The sequence below is a fragment of the Nyctereutes procyonoides genome, unplaced genomic scaffold (assembly GCF_905146905.1).
Source record: "Nyctereutes procyonoides isolate TBG_1078 unplaced genomic scaffold, NYPRO_anot_genome, whole genome shotgun sequence".
In the NCBI taxonomy this organism is placed as follows: Eukaryota; Metazoa; Chordata; class Mammalia; order Carnivora; family Canidae; genus Nyctereutes; species Nyctereutes procyonoides.
The window spans coordinates 39,609,694-39,631,705 of record NW_026575044.1 but is presented as its reverse complement, the minus strand read 5'-3'; the positions used below and the strand labels follow the sequence as shown (position 1 = coordinate 39,631,705).

The 22,012-nt window shown below is 35.0% G+C and overlaps 1 protein-coding gene across 1 annotated transcript in view; it reads left to right on the top strand.

Annotated features, from left to right (window-relative positions):
* The window catches only part of GREB1L (GREB1 like retinoic acid receptor coactivator), a 156,855-nt gene that overhangs the window by 8,965 nt on the left and 125,878 nt on the right, over nucleotides 1–22,012 (top strand). The window contains exon 2 of the mRNA XM_055323629.1: nucleotides 11,965–12,072. The gene's annotated coding sequence lies outside the window, so the exon portion shown is untranslated. The remainder of the gene's footprint in view (nucleotides 1–11,964; nucleotides 12,073–22,012) is intronic.

The following is a 22,012-nucleotide window of genomic DNA, read 5'->3' as shown; positions in this document are numbered from 1 at the left end:
GAAATTTCAGAGAAAAAGATTCAAGGGCTTTTAAATTCATTTGAAAAAGTATTCAATTTCATCCATAAGAGAAATACAGACTAAACTACATTGAGATATCATTTTTCATCTGTCAAATTAACAAAGATCCAAAAGTAGATAATACTCTACATTGTTGAAGGACTGGGGATCCATAAATTGCTAATGGGAGTATAAATTGGTTCAACCATTAGTTCAACCCCCACTTAATACTAAGTATCAGGGAGTCTTTCCAATCCACCTTTTCTCTGCTTTTGGCAGTTTCCTACTTGATATGGACCTTAGAGAAACTGAACTGTAATTGAAAATGTTTCACGGGCAGCCCGGGTGGCTTAGTGGTTTAGCGCTGCCTTCAGCCCAGGGTGTGACCCTGGAGACCCAGGATCAAGTCCCATGTCGGGCTCCCTGCATGGAGCCTGCTTCTCCCTCTGCCTGTGTCTCTGCCTCTCTCTCTGTCTCTCTATTTCTCTCTCTCTGTGTGTGTCTCTCATGAATAAATAAATAAAATCTTAAAGAAAAAAGAAAAAATGTTTCTGATGTATGGAAGAAATGAAGACTGCCTTGTGTATGCTAAAACAAAACCAAATGAGAGCATTTTGGCAATATTTAACAAAATTAAAACTGCATGTATCCTTTGACTCAGCAATTTTACATCTAGGAATTTATCCAAGTACTAAATTAGTGTGTATTAATTAGTGCAGGGTTGATTATTATAAAATCTTTAGTAATAACAAGGACTGCAAAATAAGTATCCATCATTAAAGAATTAGTTTACAATAATCATGATATAGAGGCACCTGGGTCGCTCAGTTGGTTAAGTGTACAGACTATTTTGGCTCAGGTCATAATCTCAGAGTTGTGAGACTGGGCATTGCATCACATCAGGCTCTGAGCTCAGCAGGGAGTCTGCTTGAGATTCTCTCTCTCTATCTCTCCCTCTCTGCCCCTCTCCCCTCTGCACATACTCTCTCTCAAATAAATATAAATCTTTTAAAAATAATAATAATCATGGTATATATGTCCAGGGAATTTTCCAAGGTCATAAAAAATAATGAGGAAGATCTTTATGTAAAAAGAGCTCCAAAATATTTTTATTAGCTTATTTTTATTTTTCATCTTAAGTGTACTTTTTAATATCCCTCACCTATTTCCCCCATTCTTCCATCCACCTCCCTTCTGGTAACCATCAATTTGTTCTCTATAGTTAAGAGTCTGTTTCTTGGTTTGTCTCTCTCTCTCTTTTTTTTTCCCCCTAATCTTTGCTCATTTGTTTTTTAAATTCCACATATGAGTGAGATCATATGGTATTTGTTTTTTTCTGACTTATTTTGCTTAGCATAACTCTATAAATCCATCTATGTCATTGCAAATGTTAAGATTTCATTATTTTTATGACTGAATAATATTCCATTGTGTGTGTGTGTGTATTTTTCTTTAGCTATTCATCTATCATTGGACCCTTGGGCTGCTTCCTTAGTTTGGTCGTTGTAGGTAATTCTGCAGTAAACATAAGGGTTCATATATCCCTTTGAATAAATGTCTTTGCATTTGTGGGGAGTGAGTACCCAGTAGTGCGATTCCTGGGTCATGGAACAGTTCTATTTTTAATTTTTTGAGGAACCTCCAAACTGTCTTCCATGGGGCTACACCCAGTTTGCATTTTCATTAACAGTATACAAGTGTTCCTTTTTCTCCAAATCCTCATTAACACTTATTACTTGAGTTTTTTTTTTGTTTTTTTTTTTAAAGATTTTATTTATTTATTCATGATAGTCACACAGAGAGAGACAGAGAGGCAGAGTCACAGGCAGAGGGAGAAGCAGGCTCCATGCACCGGGAGCCCGATGTGGGATTCGATCCCGGGTCTCCAGGATCGCGCCCTGAGCCAAAGGCAGGCGCCAAACCGCTGCGCCACCCAGGGATCCCTTGAGTTTTTTATTTTAGCCATTCTACCAGGTATGAGGTGATATCTCATTTGATTTGCATTTTCCTGATAATAAGTGATGTTGACCATCTTTTCATGTGTTGGTTGGCCATCTATAGGTCTTCTTTGGAGAAATGTCTGTTCATGTCTTCTGCCCGTTTTTTGATTATTTGTTTTTTGAGTGTTGAGTTGTATACTTTATTTATATATTTTGGATACTAACCCTTTATCAGATATATCATTTGCCAGTATCTTCTCCCATTCCATAGTTGCCTTTTAATTTTGTTGATTGCTAATCCATTTTTATGTTGTTACAGCTGATATCAGAGAAGTTACCGCCTAGGCTCTCTTCAAAGATTTTTATGGTTTCAGGTCTCACATTTAGGTCCTTAATGCATTTTGAGTTTATTTTTATGTATGATGAAAGAAAGTGGTCCAGTTCCATTCTTTTACACGTAGCTGTCCAGTTATCCCAATTGAATTTGTTGAAAAAACTGTCTTTTTCCCATTGTATATTCATTCTTCCTGTATCGAAGATTAATTGGCCATATAATGTGGGTTTATTTCTGGAATTTCTGTTCTATTCTGTTGATCTGTGTGTCTATTTTTATGCCAGTAACATACCATACCATACTGTTTTAAATACTGTCACTTTGTAATGTAACTTGAAATCTGAAATTCAGTTTTGTTCCTCTTTTTGTAGGTTACTTTTGCAATTTGGGGCCTTTTGTGGTTCCATACAAATTTTAGGATTGTTTGTTCTAGTTCTATGAAAAACACTCTTGGTAGTTTTTTGGTTTTTTTGTGGTTTTTTTTAGATTTTATTTATTTATTGATAAGAGAGAGAGAGAGAGAGAGACAAGCACAGACACAGGCAGAAGCAGGCTCTATGCAGGGAGCCCAACGTGGGACTCGATCCCGGGTCTCCAGGATCACACCCTGGGCTGAAGGCGACACTTAACCGCTGAGCCTCCCGGGGTACGCCTGTTGGTAGTTTGATAGGGATTGCATTAAATCTGTAGATTACTTTGAGTAGTATGGACATTTTAACAATATTTGTTCTTCTAACCCATGAGCATATTTGTCTGTATCATCTTCAGTTTCTTTCATCAGTGTCTTATAAGTATAGATCTTTCACTTCTTTGGTTAAATTTAGTCTTAATATTTTATTATTTTTAGTGCAGTTGTAAATGGGGTTGTTTTCTTAATTTCTCTTTCTGCAGATTCATTGAGTGTATAGAACAGATTTCTGTACATTGATTTTGTATCCTGTGACCTTACTGAATTTATTTATCAGTTCTAGTAGTTTTTTTGTGGAGTCTGGAGTTTTCTATATATAGTATCATATCATCTGCAAATAGTGAAAGTTTTACTTCTTCCTTACCAGTGTGGATACCTCTTGTTTCTTTTTGTTGTCCGATTGCTGTGGCTAGGACTTCCAGCACTATGTTGAATAAAAATGGTGAGAGTGGGCATCCTTGTCTTGTTCCTAACCTTAGGAGAAAAGCTCTGGTTTTCCCCGTTGTGTATGATGTTAGCTGTGGGTGTTATATAATAATTTTTATAGATAATAAAGTTGACTTGGACTATCTCCAGTGAGACATGTGTGCTAGCCCTACATTTTAAATTACTAAGTTACTCAAACAGCATTTATAAGTACCTGCTATGTAGGAGGGTACCACAAAAGTGCTATAATATTAATAATAGGCAAAAACAAAAACAAAGTCCCTACTTTCATGTAGTTTAGAATTTAATAGGGAAGACAGACATTAATCACACAAATTACATATATCTCATCCATGAGTTAAATGTTAGGAAGGATATGAATGGGAACTTTTAGCAAGACTAAGGGGATCTGAGAAGCAATGCCTGAAGTCTAAAGGGATGAGGAGATTTAAATTGGCAAAAGTAAAACATAAGGTAGGTGGAATTACAGGCAGAAGAAACATGTTGGTCATTGTTGGTCACTGTTGCTAGAGCACAGCATTTTGGAAGAGAACAGTGCCAGATAAGGCTAGAGAGATGGGCAGAGATATTTACAATATTGATTTTTATTATCAGAGTAATAAAAAACCATGAAGGGCTCTAGTGAAGGATTGACAGATTATATTTGCTCTGTAATGCAGAGAAATGATTGTAGGGTGCCAAAGAGAAGGCAAGGAGAACAATTAGGTAAGTTGGTGCTGGCTCTTGGCAGGAAATCTCAGGTCCCACCCACAGAGTTGTTTGTGTATCCTTACAGAATGGTGACTGCCTTCTCTTAGAGCAAATGATCCAAGAGGTCAAGACAGAAACTACAGTATCTTTTATAACCTTGGAAATTACATATTGTCATTTGTTTGGTATTTAGTAATCACACAAGTCAGTGTTGATTCATTGTGAGGGAAAGGATTACCCAGGAGGTAAGATTCATTGAAGCCATCTTGGAAGATAGCTACCACAGACCAAACTCTGTAGAACTCCAACATTTCATTTCTGGGTGGTGTATTGTGGGAGTACAAAGGAAATTGAGAAGCAGCACAGGGAAGGAGGAATACCAGAAAGTTTGTAAGATGAAATCCAGCCAAGGAAAAGGAAATTTCAAGAAATCTACCAAGAGGACATGTTAGAGGAGAACCAAAAAAAGTTCACTGGATTTAGTGACATAGATTTAATGTCCAAAAACTCATTCCTCCTAATATGGCTTAACATTTATTTTGACTCACTTCCTCTTATAACCTTTATTAAAGAGAATTTTCTCCTCCCATCTTTTCTTTGATAATCTTCCTTTAACACCCCTTATGGATGTTTTCATAATGTTCCCCACAAAATTCTACTGATACTTTGAGTGGAGTTGTGTCAAGTTTGTTACTTTGTTTGAGAAACATGTTTTTACAATGATTAGACTGCTCTTTAAAACACCTGGCACATTTCTCTCTGTGTGTAAATATTCATTTAAATCACCTACATAGGGCAGCGGTTTAGCGCTGCCTTCAGCCCAGGGTGTGATCCTGAAGACCCAGGATCCTGTCCCACGTGGGGCTCCCTGCATGGAGCCTGCTTCTCCCTCTGCCTGTGTCTCTGCCTCTCTCTCTCTCTCAATCTCTCTCTGTGTCTCTAATGAATAAATAAATAAAATCTTTAAATAAATAAATCACCTACATATTGGGGATCCCTGGGTGGTTCAGTGGTTTAGCGCCTGCCTTCAGCCCAGGGCATGGTCCTGGAGTCCCGGGATTGAGTGTCGCATTGGGCCCCCTGTGAGGAACCTGCTTCTCCCTCTGCCTATGTCTCTGCCTCTCTCTCTGTGTCTCTCATGAATAAATAAATTCTTTAAAAAAAAGATAAATAAAGAAATCACCTACATAAAGTTTGGCAATTTAAAAATGTTATCACATATCTTCATTAAGTTGAGTCCTGAGTATTATTTTTGTTGTTGCTGCAGTGAATAGGATCTCTTCTCTGCCTCCATTACCACCACAGTGTTTTCAATCTAGAAATGTATTTACTTTATTCCTCATCTTATGGATAAGGAAAAAGGCCCAGAGAAGATAGGTGACTGGGCTACAGTTACAGACTGGTAGAGTTGGGGACGGCAGATGTTGAACATCCAAATTTTATTGTGCTACGTTAATAGGAAATGAAGTTGCTTACTCAGTCAAACCTTATTAAAATTAAGAGTCCCTTAAGTATCATTTTCTTTGTCTTTTTTTTCCTATAGTTTTATTAAGTTTTTTTTAATTCCCCTATGGTTAACATACAGTGTTATATTAGTTTCAGGTGTAGAAAATAGTGATTCAACGATTCTACACGTTATTCAGTGCTCATTATAATAAGTATCACTTTCTTTGTATCAGGTTTCAAAGTAGTACTATACATTTTATAGCATATCTCTACTTTTTAGAATTGTCAGTTTGAAATAGTGTCATGACTTAAGGAACTGCCTCTCATCTCCATTCAATTCTCCCTGAAGACCTGATTCCTACCAGACAGGAACTATTTTTTCTCTGAGGTCTAAATAGACCTAACAACCTATCGCAGTAAGTAAATATTTAATGAAGATTGAATATTTCCTCTGTGGTGGATCAATTTACTCTTGTTGATTATCTGAGGAAAGCTTTTTTTTTTTAATGTCATGTAGTAGGTTAAGAAATTTGTTTTCCTGGATATTGTTATTAGTTTGGTTTCAGTGATTTAAAAATACACGTCTCTTAGTTTTTTTCAGTCATCTGTTTTTCCTAGTTTATACATGCAATTTGAATTATTATGTTATCTTAAATACAAATCTGAGATTCATTGACCTGGGATCATGCGATGAAGTCATTTGCTGTGAGTTGTTTTTTCTTGTATTTGTGGTATTTGGCGCTTCAAAAATGAAAACTATTTGCTAATAAGGTATAAGGATGTTGATGGTGCCTTTTTAACAGCAGAAATATAATTTTTTTGCTAAATATCTCTAAAACCATAAATAATTTTTAATTAACAAAAATGTGTTTTTCTTGTATTTTTAACTATCAGTATATATTTATTTTTTAAATTGTCTTAACTGATTTTAGGTTTAAAGAAAATATATTTATATTTGCCTGTGCGTCTCTAAATATATGAAGATAGTGACATAGCTTCAAAGTTTTCAACTTGTAAAACTAGAATGACTCTTGTGGAATCATTTAGTGCAAGTTGTTAATGTGGCATTCAGATGGAATTTATCAGAATCAATTAGAAAAACAAACTTCTCGTTTAAATGGCAGGAAAAGGTGCATATATATTTCATCCTCTTTCTATGCTAGGAAATATGTGAATATAATTTTGAAATAGAGAATTCATGCCTAGTGACAAATTATCCTTAATTTTTAAGGAATAACTTCATTGTGTTTTGTATTTGATAACTTCTGAAACCAGTATTTCAACTTAAATAATGTTTGGTGTTTATTTTACTAGAGGAGAATTGCATGATGACAGTTATAGTACATATTTGATAACAAGCGTAGAATAAATCAGTTAAGTCATAGTGGTCTGATATCTGTTTTTAAGGTCTTCTTGACCGAGGAGTGTGTGACCTGTGAAATCTCTACTTTTTTGGATTTTGTTAAGATATTTTACAATGCAAGGATTTAAATCTAGATGAACATCCCTGTGGGAAGTTGGCTGATGTGGCCCAAGACATTAAGAGTATCAAGGTATAAATTGGAAAAAGTTTAACAATTTCTGATAACAACATATGTAAGAAGAGAGAAGGTAAAATTAGCAAGTGTGTTTTCTTTCCCAATTTATAAAAAAAGAACCTGAATTTTAACCTGGTATTTTCAAAGCTCTGATTACTCAGCAGCATTCCATTTTGTGAAAGCATTGCCAAGAAAATGTATCCAAATCTTGAATTACAGACTACTCTTGCATCTGATTGGAAGGGGCATAGGAGTTGTTTATAAGGTTGCAGATCCCAAACTGCACAAGTGAAGGTTGAGACTTGGGGGAGGGTTTGACTCAGGGAAGGGAAGCTTCGTAGACGTTACAGCTCTGTCCAGAGGCCAAATGGGAGATAAATCACCGCTGGCCACCTCTCTTATTATTGAAATGGTTCAGCCCTGGGGTTTAACTGAAGGACTTACAGGGTTTTGAAGTGCAAATAGGATGGTGAAGGGTAAACCCTTTTAGGGCTTCATTTTGATGGATTTTTTTCCTGTGTGGATTTCTGGCACTGACTGTGATCTGGAAGGGGCCCTTAAAAAAGAAAAGTTTTGTTTTGTTTTTGATCAATCAGGCAATAAGAACTTTCCACAGGGGTGTACTTTTCCTGCATGCATATCGATCCTATTGTGTTTAAAAGTAGGTCATTTAATTGGGCTTTTTTTTTGGGGGGGGGAGCCTTCTGCAATGGAACTGTCATTTCAAGGTCATGTCTCTCTTTTTGGTATTCATGCCAAAGTTTGAGAGTGTTGAATGATGTACTTTTGGATCAGTATTTTTGGGGGGATTACTTAAGGTAAGGTTGTGTTAAACAAAAAACAAAATTATTTGGTTAGAAGTCAAGTCCATATTAGAAGAAGTCCTTTTTATATTGAGGAGCAGTCTATAATTAATCTTTTTTTCCATTAGTTACGTAAAATTGTATATATTTATTTGAGTATTTTGTATGCTTTCTGTTTTGCCAGCATTAAAATAAAAAACAAAATTCTGAGATTCTGAAATATTTGTACTACTTTATTTGTACAGATACATAGAAGTATTTAGGGATAAAGGATACATTAAAAATGTTTAAAAAACAGATACATGTATTTTTTTTACCCCACAAATAATTCAAACACAGGAAATGAAATAAGCTATCTTTTAAATTTTATATATTTTTGGTAAAATGGGAATGAGAGGAGAATCATTAATGACTTCAAAGAAAAATAATTGTAATTAAGGGCTTTTGTGCAAATTACAAAGGAAAAGTAAAATATTTGTATTAAGGAGATGCTATGGTATGTGCTTATGATTCTTTTTAGAAATAATGGTTGACAGAACTTTTCTTGAGCATTTTGCTCTTTATTTTAGATTTAACATAGATATTTATATCATTTGCCCTGTTTCAAAATGATAATGTATTTAGCTGCAGCAGAGATTGCCCTCTGTGTAGCTTGATACCTATTATAAAAAACAGTTGTTAATCTCTGTAATTGACATTGATCACACAATGTTCTTAAGTGACCTTCAAGTCAGTTTTTGTTTTTCTATTCTTCAAAAATTTCCCTTCACTGTATTTATCTAAATCCAGAATTAAATTAAACTTAAATGTCGGAATTTACATTTACCTATTGCTGCATGAAGATTTTAAGTAAGATGCTTTAAAAAACGAAAAGCAAAACCCTAGATGGCATCAGGAGAGTCCCCTGTATCTTACCAGCATCCCTGTCATTAGTTTGTTGTTTGTAGATGTTAATATGACCTTTCCTTTGTTAGAAAAGAGATCTGTAGTCCTTCCCAGAATCCTCTTGTTAACTGTCTTTTTTTAACCCAAGTTGGAAGTTGTCTGATGAATGAATGGTGAGCTGTTTTTTTTATGAGCTACACATATTGTTGACATTGTGTCACACGTTGCTTTTTAATTTCTAATGTGTTTTTAATTTGCAAAACATGCCTATGCCTCTCAGAGCAGTAGAACTGAGTCAGCATTTCTTGAGTCCAGATACTGCTTTATGCAAACAGGACAGGTCAGGCTCATGAATGCTCTATCATAAGCCTTAGCTTTCCTGAAACAAGCACGTGAACAAATTTCACTTTGAATATTGTTGAATAAAAGAAGATACTTGAGAAAGGCTTTTTTCCCAAGAACTTCTCTTGCCCCTTGGCAAGTGAATTGCCCCAATATAAAAGCATTGGGAGGGAAAAGTGAGCTGCAGAGTGAAAAGGCAATCCACAAATAATCACTCTTTTCTGCCTTTGATTGTGTCAGATTTTTTTGTGTGTGTGGCAATTGTTTTCTTTTTCGCTTAGAAGAGGTTTATGGTCCAATGTCTGTCAAGTCAGCCCCTGTCTTAAGGTTGCAGTTGTATTTCTCTCTGGAGTTCCTAGAGGTGATGTTATCTTTTGTTCACTCAGCAGTGTGGTGGTTCCTGAGAGCATCTGTCACTTTAGGCATTACAAGATGGATGGGTCTCCAGTGAACTGCTGGTTGAAGCAAATGGTGAAAATAAGAAAAGACAAGGGGTTTCAGGGTCTGCAGAGAGAGAGGACAGACAACAAGGAAATACTGTTAGAAATCAAGAGTAAGCTGAGCAATAGAGAAAGAGAGAGCAAAGATGGATCATATGTCATTTTTTAAACATCTTGGAAATCAGAGTCTTTTGTTGGCTACTGTGATCTGAGGGGCACATCTGCATCATGGTAAACGATTCTGTGCTTTGGATTTGCAAAATGTATTTGGACATTAAAAAAACATCTGGGTAAAGTGTTGGGAAATTGCAATGATATACATTGTTTTATGTGAGAATTTTGCTGTTTGAGAATGTCATCTTTTAAAATGTAATGATTTAAAATTTTTCTAGTCTTTAAATTTTTTATTTATATTTTCATTTTTCTTTCCTTCCTCCATTTTTTCTTGTATTTGAGCAACTGTAGATATTAAAATGTTAGAAAAGTATTAACCACATAACCAACATCCTTACTGTTTACTTAAGATTTTTTTGACATTTTTGCAGGAGGATTCTGAAAAATCTATGCTCGGGCCATAGGGAGACTGGGGACGGATTTTAAGTTATTTGAAGTAAACTTCCAGCAAATTTAATGGGCTTTTCGATGAAAGAAAGAGATATATTTGTTATTGGTTTGTCAGAACAAGGCGGAAGTTTTGTATTATATTTAGAAATTCATTTTGGTGCCAAAGTCAAAATTTGTAAATTTGGATTGATGCAGAATAGTACCTATGTAAGAGAAGGAACAGGAAGGAGCTTGGCCAGGGAGTAGGAAAGGAGAAAGAGAGGTGGGAGGATGTGGTTGAAAAAAAATGATTTTGTCAAAGTTTCTGGCATTCGTCTATGAAAAAGACCATAGGTTGAAAGGCAAAGAAATTAAGATGATTAGAAGCTTTAAGCCATACAAATGGTAGAGTCTCTTCCTTCTCTATGGGTGTAAATAATAGATGAAAGAGTAAGAGTGACAACAAAGGATCAGGTCGTTTAAGAGAATGTGTGCAGCCTGAATAGGGGTCTGTGGCCCAGGGCCAAAGGTCTTAGCTTTGAGTGTAATTAGAAGAAAATACAAAAATGTCATTACTAGCAGGTGAAGTGTGCAGCACGTGGCCAAAAATTAGCAATTTTAGACTATGAAGCTATTGGAATTGGATTACTGACCTTTTTTAAAAATCATTAAGGTCCTCGTGGAGTCATATAGTTTCATTGGCAGTAATGTGGTTTGACCTTGTTGACCATATGGGGTAATCTTGGGTTTGGATGTAGGTAGCAAGACTCCTGACTTACAAAAAGATGTCTGTTTGTGTGTAGGTGGGTGGGAAATACATGAGTTTGAAAATCTGGGTCTTGCTTTTTAAATTGTTCTTTTGCCTGAAGACATTTTCTGACAGGTAAGATAAAGATTTTTCTTTCAAAATCTAAACTGGTTCTTTTTCTCTCTTTCCTCTCAAGTTGGCAAAAAAAGGACAATAAAATGAAAACTATTTATTTTGATAGCATAAGTTAATATCCCTTTAAATATATTTAGTGCTATAAATATGCATATTGAAATTAATATATTCTTAGGAAAATCCCCTTTTGTTTTCCTTTTAGACACAGTAATGAATAAAAATACTTATAAGTTACATATAAAAATCAGTGACAAATTTTTATTTCATTTGATGTTTTATGACTATATTTCCTATTTTTCCACCCAATAGTTTATATTGACCATAATCTACTTAAAGGAGAGAATAATATGCACACTGTAATTTTCAACCAGTTCTATGTAATTATAATTATTTAGTTTAATTACTCCTAGAAAGAAACTACTCAAAAGGGTAAAAATATAACTCTTTTTCTTTGTACGGTCTCTCTTTCTTGGAGATTATTAAAGCATTAGTTTCAAAAAGTAGCAAAATACTTTTAAGCATAATTAGTTATATCTTAAATTTTTGATAGTTCTTGGAGAAGTAAATTTCGGCTAAGCATCAGAGATTATAAAATTCAAATTCCTTAGAATAAGAAAATTGTTTTTCATTATTTTCATTCCTAAAAATAATAATGGTCTGTGGAGCTGTCATCATATGGTAACACTTGTCAAAACTACAGACTTAACGGATTTATTCAACTTACATTTAGTAGGTTGTAAGTAGAGGGGAATCTTAAGAACAATAAATTATTTTTGAGTATATATAATTAGGAGTGATTATTTTGGGAATATCTGTATTTGCCAGTTATGATGTTTATGGAGTTATGTAAGACTTTGTAATTCATTTCTAATTGTAACTTTTGTAGAATTGTAACTATTTAAATCTTTTTCTTCTGGAATATAATGCATTTGGAAACTAATTCACGCCTTTACATATATACTTTTATCTTTTTATGTTTTTGCAGGTCCAAAAAAGCTTTAAACAAGTAAAATCTAGACGGCAGGCTCCCTGAAGTGTTGACAGCCCAAATTAATCATGAACGTGATTCAAAAATGTTAATAAATAAACCAAGGTATCGTACAATTATAATATCCCCCCCCAATTTTTCAAGATGAGTTTTGTTTTGGGAACTTATATTTAGAATTTAAATAAAGCTACCATACTTGGTTCTTAAACTAATTAAGCAGGTATTTCCATGAACTCCTCTTCCATTTCCTCCTCTCTGTTTTCCTCTCCCCTCCCCCACCTCTCCACCAAAAGGGGGGGAAAAAACCTTATTCAGCAATAAGCTTTTGCTTATTTAGTATTGCTGAATATTTTTTTCTCCTGTCAACAGCCTTCATGTGATATTTCCTGTATAACTAAATGAAGATAATAAGAATCCAGTTTTTAATTCCCCTTTGTTGACTGTGGTTTTTATCTTTCAAGTTGTCTAATAAGGGAGATCTAGATTATTGGCCTCTGCAGAAAAATCCAAACCATATTTATTGACTGTATAAAAATGTTTTATCATATAACACTGAGATGTATGTTTTAAAAGTTTTATGAAAGTTTTTTTTCTATTTTTAGGAGGCTTTTAGTTAAGAAAATACTGCCTTTTTTTCTCCCTATGTCAAAGAAGATTAAAAGTTTGCTTAGAATGAAGGATGTGGGGATGCTGTTTTAAGGAACTCTCGTTTGTCAGGGCATAGCCCAAGACTGTATTTCTCCTTTCCGATTTTACAACATGTTTGAGTAGCCTGGCATTTCCAAGAGAGGCAGAGATCTTTTTCTTCCTGCTGAATTCTTTTAAGGCCAAAAAGAACAAGAGGGTCATTGCCACTTCAGCAAAGTCCTTGTTTGTGCCTTCGTGACCATGCATACCCTGGCACCTAGTATTGGCTTAACATTTGGGCCTGGAACATCTGGAAAACGATCAGAGAGGGAGTGGAGGAGACAGAAGAGCGTAGAACCGTTGCGTTTTGTTACACCAGGTGCTAGGAGTTAGCAACATCCCCTGTTTGATATGGGAGGCAAATTCTGTGGCCCTGGAGTTAGGCTCCAACAATTGAAGAGGTCAAAGGACAGCTGAGTGGGGTCAGTGAGACACCATGGGGTGTATTTTGTTACTTAGTAAAAGGAGCAGCCTCCTAAAACCTTAAAGGATTCTCTTGAAAATCTGTGTTGTGAAAAGGTTTTATGAGTCTCATGGCAAAAACTCCTGATTTATCTAAGGAATGCTTGCTTTTGTCTAATGGAAGGATAATCCTTACCAAATGTTGGCAACTACTATAAGAGTCAATATAGGTCTGAAAGAATTGTGAGGGTTTGAAGTGTACTTTGCTTTCCAAAATGTTTATCATTTTAATGTTTGTCTCTCAGTGAAGAATTTTGCATTGTTGAATTACCACTCTTTTCTTTCCTCAGAGCCAAAAGTGGGGGGTGGGGGAGAGACTGGTAAGGAGTGAGCCTCCATTAATTTAAAGATTATTGTAACGAGCTTTTGACCCACAAACAGGATATTATAAACCTTTAAAAACACCAAAGATTATTAACTCTTAAAAGTTGCCTTAGAATTTATTTTAATGTATAAAGGGAATAAATGGCACATGAAATACAAACTACAATGTTTCTAGATTATTGAAATGCTTTTAAAAATGTAGTTGTATTTCATAGAAGTATCAGTTGATGAATAGCCATAAGCCTGTGTGCTTAGTGTGTTTCTTGTATATTTTATAGTAGGAAGAAGAAAATGTCAGAGTCAAGAATAGAGAATAAGAAAAGCAAGATTATATAATAAAGAATTTTTCTCTTTGCAGGGAAATGGAAAAGGGTGGGGGTGGAGGGGAGGATGGGATCTGCATGTTGTGAGAGCTCTCTTTACCAGAGCCCATGACCTCAAGGTACCACTTCCATGATTATGGATACCTTTGAAAGGTGTTGGCCACTTGGCACATAAGTAGTAAAAGGAACTGTTAGAGGAATTTGGCAATATTTTGATGTTCTAATTTATTCTATCTATGTACAAATACATAGAGAACATAGACATATATTACTATATATACAGTAAGGGGAAAGAAGATGAAATGCTGAATAGTATATAATAGGCTTTGTTAAGCATTTTCTTACTAATTCATAAAGTTACAATGTTTGTGAATTACACTTGTATGTGATTTTTTAAATCTTTTTAAATAAGATTCATTTTAAAGCAAAATAGACATAAATGTAAGGCTCAGCATGCATGCAGTGTGTTTAATGTCTATTTTCTCAAGGTTAAAGTGCCTTTCAACAACTAATTTAGAAACCTAAGGGTAGTGACTGATAATTGCCTAGAGAAAACCCACAGCTGTTTAAGTAGCATTGAAATTGTGGCAAAACTGACAAATACAATTAGCAATGTTAATACGATAAAAAGATGGAAAGACAGGAGCAGATGACAGAGTGGAAAGATGAAGGTAGCAGGAGTAACCAATCCATATAAGAACACAATGTTCAAAAAAAAAAAAAAAGAACACAATGTTCACAGTTGCTTTGAATTTCCAGCACTTTTTCCTCTATGCTAAGTCTTTTTACTACTCTCTGAATTACCAGCAAAATGGGTGTTTTGCAAGTCAAAAAATTCAGATAAATTTGCTCAGTCCCTAAGTCACATCTAATTTTGAAAGAACATAGCTGTTTGGTGTTCATAGCTAAGGAAAACAATCAGATTTTGCTGCTTCTAAGGCCCAGGCCCAATTTTATCTGTGGTACTTTCTAAAAGTCAATTTTACATGTACTTCTATTTTACTGTAATTATTGTGAGTGGGAATTTCTTTACCCCACTTTGCACCCTTATAATTCTTATTAGTCATCTAAATACATTACAAAACGGACCAAAGCAAATCCTGTTTCTGGATCCAGGGACCCAGTATTACCAAAGCAAAACAAAACAAAAACCTGCAGAAGTTTTCAATGTATTACTACTAGTTATTTTATCTGGTTAATGTTTCTAGCCCACTTTTCAAACAGCTTCTTGGAGAAACTAAGTGGGCATTGGAAATAAGAGAAATTAGGTGAATGTTCTATGCAAAAGCTTTAGTCATCTGTGCCCTTCCTATTATACTTTCTAAAGCATCCAATGAAATTTGGAAAATTATTATGGTATCTTTTGAAATTCTATTCTGCATTTGGCAAATTGGTTTTTTGCTTCTGGTGTTTTATGCAGATTTGAGTAACTGCTGTGATAAATTCCCACAAGTTTGTTCTCTGAAACCGTAGAGACTCTGAACTCTGAGTGTGGCAGGCTTGATGGATGCGGTAAACCACACTTTGGAAGCATTTCTGGTTATTTAATGTTTTCTGTTCTGGATTATTGACTCTTCTCCCTGTTGAAAAATTGGTCTCTGGTGACATGGTAGAGGTCACACATTGCCTATTATTGTTTTGCTTCTTTGATCTTACACAGGGATTGCCTCTGGTAATTATACTAGTTCCAGAGAGTCTTGATGAGATGTGTTTATTTTACAGAAGAATTTCTGGTATTTCAAGGAAGAAAGTAGAGATTTCCAGTAGTAACATGTAACTTTTCATTACAAAGAAAAAATACCATTGTATTTTATCTTTTAATTATGACACTTTTTAATAATTATTATAAAATTATTTGGCATATTACAGTAATTATTTCCATAACAATTTAAGACATATTATATATCTGTAAGTATATTGGTAAAAATGGTAAATTTTAAAATAAAGTTGCTAGGGCTGGGTTTTTATTTCAGTACCTAAAATACTTTGTGGCTTCAGAAACTGTCAAGAGAGATTCATCCAGATTTAAATGTACAGAACTATTAAAAGTGATTGGAAAGTTTGTCTTTTAATCTATTTACATTTTCTATTTCTTTTCAGCAAAGAGGATGAATAAAAATGAAATACCATGCTTTTGTTTTGAATGCATGATTAGTTTTGTGCATTTTTGGAACGTGCTTGGGAAGAGATAATATCTCTTCAAATTAATTTAATGTATAATTAGATAAGACACACACAAAAAGCTCAATGTATTCATTGTTATTTTTTTACTCATTCTAGTTTTAAACAAAATATTTCATCTAAGAACTCACAATATAATGAGGGAGTCAATCACTAGACTCAACTGATTATAATCAAGAGCAACAAATGTCAATTTCAAAAAAAAAATAAGTGAAATGTAAAAAATGAAAAATGCACAAAAGAGAGAGAAATGTGAATATATGCTTGCTTTTTTATATATATATGCTTGCTTTTTAAGCTTGCTTTTAATTTTGGGTTATAGACTGAACTTGCAAGAACCATGTTTGATTTCCATTATCATGCTCATCAGTGAATTTTGTTTTAAAGATTTTTATTTATCTAATAGAGAGTGAGCATGAGCAGGGAGAGGGGGAGGGGCAAAGAAAGAGAAACAGGCTCCCCACTGAGCAGGGAGCCCAACGTGGGGCTGGATCCCAGGACTCTGAGATCTTGACCTGAGCAGAAGGCAGATGCCTAACCAACTGAGTCAGCAGGCACTCCAATGAATATTTTTAATAGAGAAAAGATATGTGAGTGGTAATGCTATATAACAAGTAATTTTCTTTTTTTTTTCATGTTTCAAGTTTTTATTTAAATTCTAGTTAGTTAACATATAATGTAATATTGGTTTCAGGAGTAGAATTTAGTGATTCATCACTACAAGTAATTTTCTTATACAAAGACTCTGATAACTGTGAGGGACAATAATGATTTGTACATGTGACTGTAAAATCTCTTAATAAATAAATCATATATAGTACCAAATAGCAGTTTTTGGAATTTTTACGTTGATGGCCATTTGTTCCTAGAAAAATGCCCCAGAATCCATTGTACTGCCTAACACAGGCAACAGAAGAAGTACATCTTACTTTTCTCTGTATCTTCAATGTAGCACAATGCTAAAAAACAAAAACAAACAACAACAATTAAAAAAACCTATTACTACTTTTTTTAAAAAAAGATTGCTTTGAGAGAGAGTGTGCATGTGCACACATGAGTAGAGGGAGGGGCAGAGGGAAAGGGAGAAAGAGAATCTCAAGCAGACTCCACCCTGAGTATGGAGCCCAAAATGGGGCTCGATCCCAGAACCCTGAAATCATGACCGGAGCCGAAATCAAGAGTTGAACACTTAACCAACTGAGGCACCCTGGCACCCCTATTACTACTCTTTTTCACATTTATTCTCTTCCAGATACTTTTCTAAAAATGTTATATATGCATTAAATCTTATGTATTCTCACAAAAATCTATGATATTGGTTGTATTACCTCATTTTACAGTTGAGAGACTTAGTGACTTGCCCAATATCATACGGGTAGTGGTTGTAGGATTTGAATTAAAGTCATCTGACTCTACAGCCTAGGTGTTTACCCACTTCGATTTTAGGATTTCAATAAATGCTGCCTGGCTGGGTAGATGACTATTCAAGTTTGTAGAGTAAGACAACATCTACAGAGTAAAAGGTAACAGAAAACAGACAAGTTACACAAAGTTGTCCTTTTTTTTAAAAAAGTACTATGTCTGGCACACAGCCTTAAAAACAGAAACCTCAAACCAAAGCCAACTATACACACATACCACAAACAAAATATATCATCTCCATGCTCAACGTTGCTTCCTGACATTTCAATGTCAAATAACATGTCTTAGTGGGGAAACAGACATGGACTTTTTCATCTGAACTTGAATTCTAGTTTCAAATTCGTAAACCAGATAATTCTGGCTTGTTGCAGAAACTAAATCAGTTACTCTGTCTACCTGTCTATGTTGAGTTTGCTTATTCCTTTACTTGTTCCTCCATCCTATAAATGGAAGGTAGCTGTAAGGATTTGACTATATTTAATATGCCCATTGAAATACTTCCTCTATAGTGTGTGTGCTTCTGGTGTAGTGTGTGTGCTTCTTACTTTCTCATGTGGGGAGGCTCCTGGTGTCTCATTGCTTCACTATCAGTGAAGTTAAGCTTGAGCAGTGGGTTCAGGAGGTGTCAGCTCTGTTATAAAGTTCTCCCATTTATTATCATTGCCTAAATGAATTTTGCATTAAGGGTTGCAAAGTGGTCATTTTATTATTCTGTCATTCTTTTCACATTTCTTAGCTGATATTCTTCATTAAAAATATTAAAACTCTGAATAACCAGGACTATTTGGTTACTGGAAGTGCTGGAAAAGCAAAATAAAGATTTCCTCTTTCCTTTTCCTTTTAGCAGCATTCAGGAGGATGCTTTGTCTTTTGTTTTTTATTTGTTTTTTTTTTTCCAAGAGGAGCTTTTTCTCCTTCAGTAGCAAAATTAATTTGTGATTTTTTATATTTTAAATATGCTTCACTGCATTGCATTTTTTCTCTTTTATGTTCAATTTCTCTATTCTTTGGCCTGTGGGAATACTTCGTATTGACTCATGTCTTTTGACCTGATCCATTACCCCTTGATAGCTTTGCTCTCTGTTCAAGACTACTCTCATGTATTTCCTGCCCCAGACCTGGAATTGGCCATAATTTCAAGGAGCTTTGATTCTTTTCAGTGGGGGATGGTAGTAAAGATCACAATCAGGGTACTAGGAAGTGCTTATTGTTATTGAATTGTCATTACCTCTCAGACTTTTCAGTAGACAGTGCTTGGAAATACAAATCTGAAATATTTTTAAATGAATTATTACTTTAAAAATGTATATCCCCGTCTATCTTCTCCATAGCCAATCTTGCTGTTAAAACTAGACTGACCCTGAGGTATTATCTTATATTTTCTCTTAGCATGTACACAATATTTTTTAAATCAGTATTATTCTCACTCTTTCTTGTCATGAACTGTAGTTATCTTTCTTTTCCCTATATATTTTAACATTAATGTTTATCCTCTCCAGACGGTTGGTATTAAAAGTCAACTTTTAGTGATGCCTGGGTGACTCAATAGGTTGGGTGTCTGATTCTTGATTTTGGCTCAGGTCATGATCTCAGGGTTGTGAGATCAAGCCCCATGTCAGGCTCCGTACTGGGCATAGAACCTGCTTGGGATTCTCTTTCTCCTCCTTCTGCCCCCTTTCCCCACTCCCTCTCTAAATAAATACATAAATAAATAATAAAAGTCAACTTTTATAAATAGCCCAAGTTCAGTACCTTGAAAATATTTATCCTTGGTCAAAAGAGGAACTTGGGGCACCTGGGTGGCTCAGTGGTTGAGTGTCTGCCTTTGGCCCAGGCCATGATTCCAAGGTCCTGGGATCGAGTCCCTTATCGGGCTCCCCACAGAGAGCCTGCTTCTCCCTCTGCCTATGTCTCTGCCTCTCGCTCTGTGTCTCTCATGAATAAATAAATAAAATCTTTTTTAAAAAAAGGTACTTGTTGAGTGAGATAGTTGGGCCAATGCAAGTATATCCTAACTGGGGGGGGGGGGGGAATAGCTTAGAGTAATTATGGTAGACGGCAGTAGTGGAAATTCCAAATCTTTATGAGAGGTTCTCAGTCTAAGCACTGGAATGAATTATATTCTCCCTGGAATCTTGAAGCACCAGGAAAGGGTGGAGGGGTGTTCACTTTAGAAAACCAGTTGTTAAGTAATATGCCTCTGTTTTATTTTTTTTTAAGTATGCCTCTGTTTTAAACTACTTGTTCAAAAAATTTTTTAATTTAAAAAAATAAACTACTAAAAAATAAAATAAAAAATAAACTACTTGTTCAAGGATAGTCATAGAGTTGGGATTAGTTTGCTTGCTATATGATATTTTCCTTTCCTTTATTATATTATGCAATAATACCATTTATTACTTTAAAAATTGGAAAATAGGAAAAAAGAGATAGTTTAATTTTTAGGAAGGCTGTATGCCTAATGAGGGGCTCAAACTCAAGACCCTAAGATCAAGAGTAACATGCTCTACCAACTGAGCCAGCCAGGTGCCCCCCCCAAAAAAAAATAGTTTAAAAACAACACAACACAAAAGATAATTTAAAAACAATAGATAAATATTATTAACACATTGTGTGTACTTCACAGCTTTTTTTCTGCTTGTAACAATGTTATCTTTACAAGAAAAATTGTGTTTATAAAATTTCCAGTAAATTCGTATCATATTATTGTTAGAATTTTTTTTACTTCTACATATTTATTTATTTTTTAAAGACTTTATTTATTTATTCACGAGAGACACAGAGAGAAAGACAGAGACATAGGCAGAGGGAGAAGCAGACTCCCTGCAGGGAACCTGATGCAGCACTTGATCCCAGGACCCCGGGATCACGACCTGAGCCAAAGGCAGACAATCAACCACTGAGCCACCCAGGTGCCACTATCTACTTCTATCTATTTAGATTAAGTGGCCTGCTACAGATAGAAGAGGGAAATAGAAATTAAATTGTGTTACTTTTTAAAGTAATAGATTGGGCCATATGCCAAATCTAGTACTTCTTTTTAAACTCATATAAGAAGAAAATCAAGAAATATACACTCTCAAGTTCATACTTTCTTTTTATCATTTGAGTTTTAGGAAACTTTCTCTTGTCCCTAAATGGAAATAATAACTTTTTCAGACAGGAGGAAATATTAAAGGAAACTAAGTTATATAAATATTCCTAAAATTTTAGGGAATTGATAAGAATGTTTTTGATTTCTAGATTTGCCACATAATAAAGAAACATGACCGAGTCTTCCAAAGTTGGAAGCAATGGGGAGAAAAAAGGTGTGGACAAGAGAATTATCAAAATCAGGGGACATGTTGCCCATCTGTCAGGTGCTTTGTAATCTAAGGGTGGGCCCATGCTTTCTCCCCTAGATGTGTATATTTAGTTATTCTTTGTTAAATAATTTACCCTTTGTTTATATTTCCCTTTCATCTAATATAGTGAGGTTTGGGGTCTTTTTATTGAGAGGAGGGGTGGTTTAATTTTGTTTTGACTTTTTTTTAAGATTTTATTTATATGTTCATGAGAGACACAGACATAGGCAAAGGAAGAAGCAGGCTCCCCGTGGAAAGCCCAATGTGGGACTTGATCCCAGACCCTGGGATCACACCCTGAGCCTAAGCAGGCAGATGTTCAACTGCTGAGCCGCCCAGGCATCCCTTGTTTCAACTTTTAAAAACTGTTGCTTTGCTTTGTGCCTATTAACCCCGTATCTTAACCCCTCTTTCAGCTTTGTCTTGCAACCATGACATATACAGACAAGGACAAATCAGCAAACAAACAAAAATCTTCCTTGGATTGTTTTGGTTTCATTTCCTTTTGTTTTGTTTTGTTTGGCTTAGCAATTTAGTAATATTTTATAAAGTATCCATTTATCCGATTAGGTTATTATTGTAGGTGTTTAAAGAGATAAGTGTCTCGGTGACAAAGATAGCCTAAGAGAGCTGTTGCTGTAGCTAAACTGGTTAGATCCTACTCCTGTCTTTGCCATCTCCTTTTTGTTTCACCTTGTTTCACAGAAGTTAAGTTCCTTAACTTCTCTAGACCCCAGTTCTCTTACAAATGGAGGCAATGGAGTACTTACTGGGCAGTTAGCAAGCTCTCCATGTTACTAGTATTGTAATTGTCCAAAGAAGAACATTTCCTTTCACGTTTCTTGACAATGACAAGGACCACCACCACCACCAGTAAAAGTAATAATGATAGCAGCAACTGGTGTCATATCACCTACCTGTTAGATGCCTACCATTGTGATATGTGCTTCATATATAACTTATTAAAGTTAACATTTGAAAAATAAGAATATTCTGAAATCGTATGTAATGCTTTAATCGTAAAAAGTCTTTGGGGAATAACTTAAGGAAAACTTTCTTCCTCTGTCCTGTGTACTTTGTAACTACTATAAGAGTGATTACTGTATTAGTAATACATTAGTAACTCCTAACCATGAAACATTTGACAAAAGGGAAATTAAAACATTACAGGATCAAGAAGTAGTCTCCCTCAAATTGTGTTACTCCTTTTTTCCTTTTTCCACAATAACAAAAAAGGAGAATTGGGGAGAAGCCATGGAACCATTAGCAGGTACCTATTTCCCAGGCTACTCTTTTTCTTAC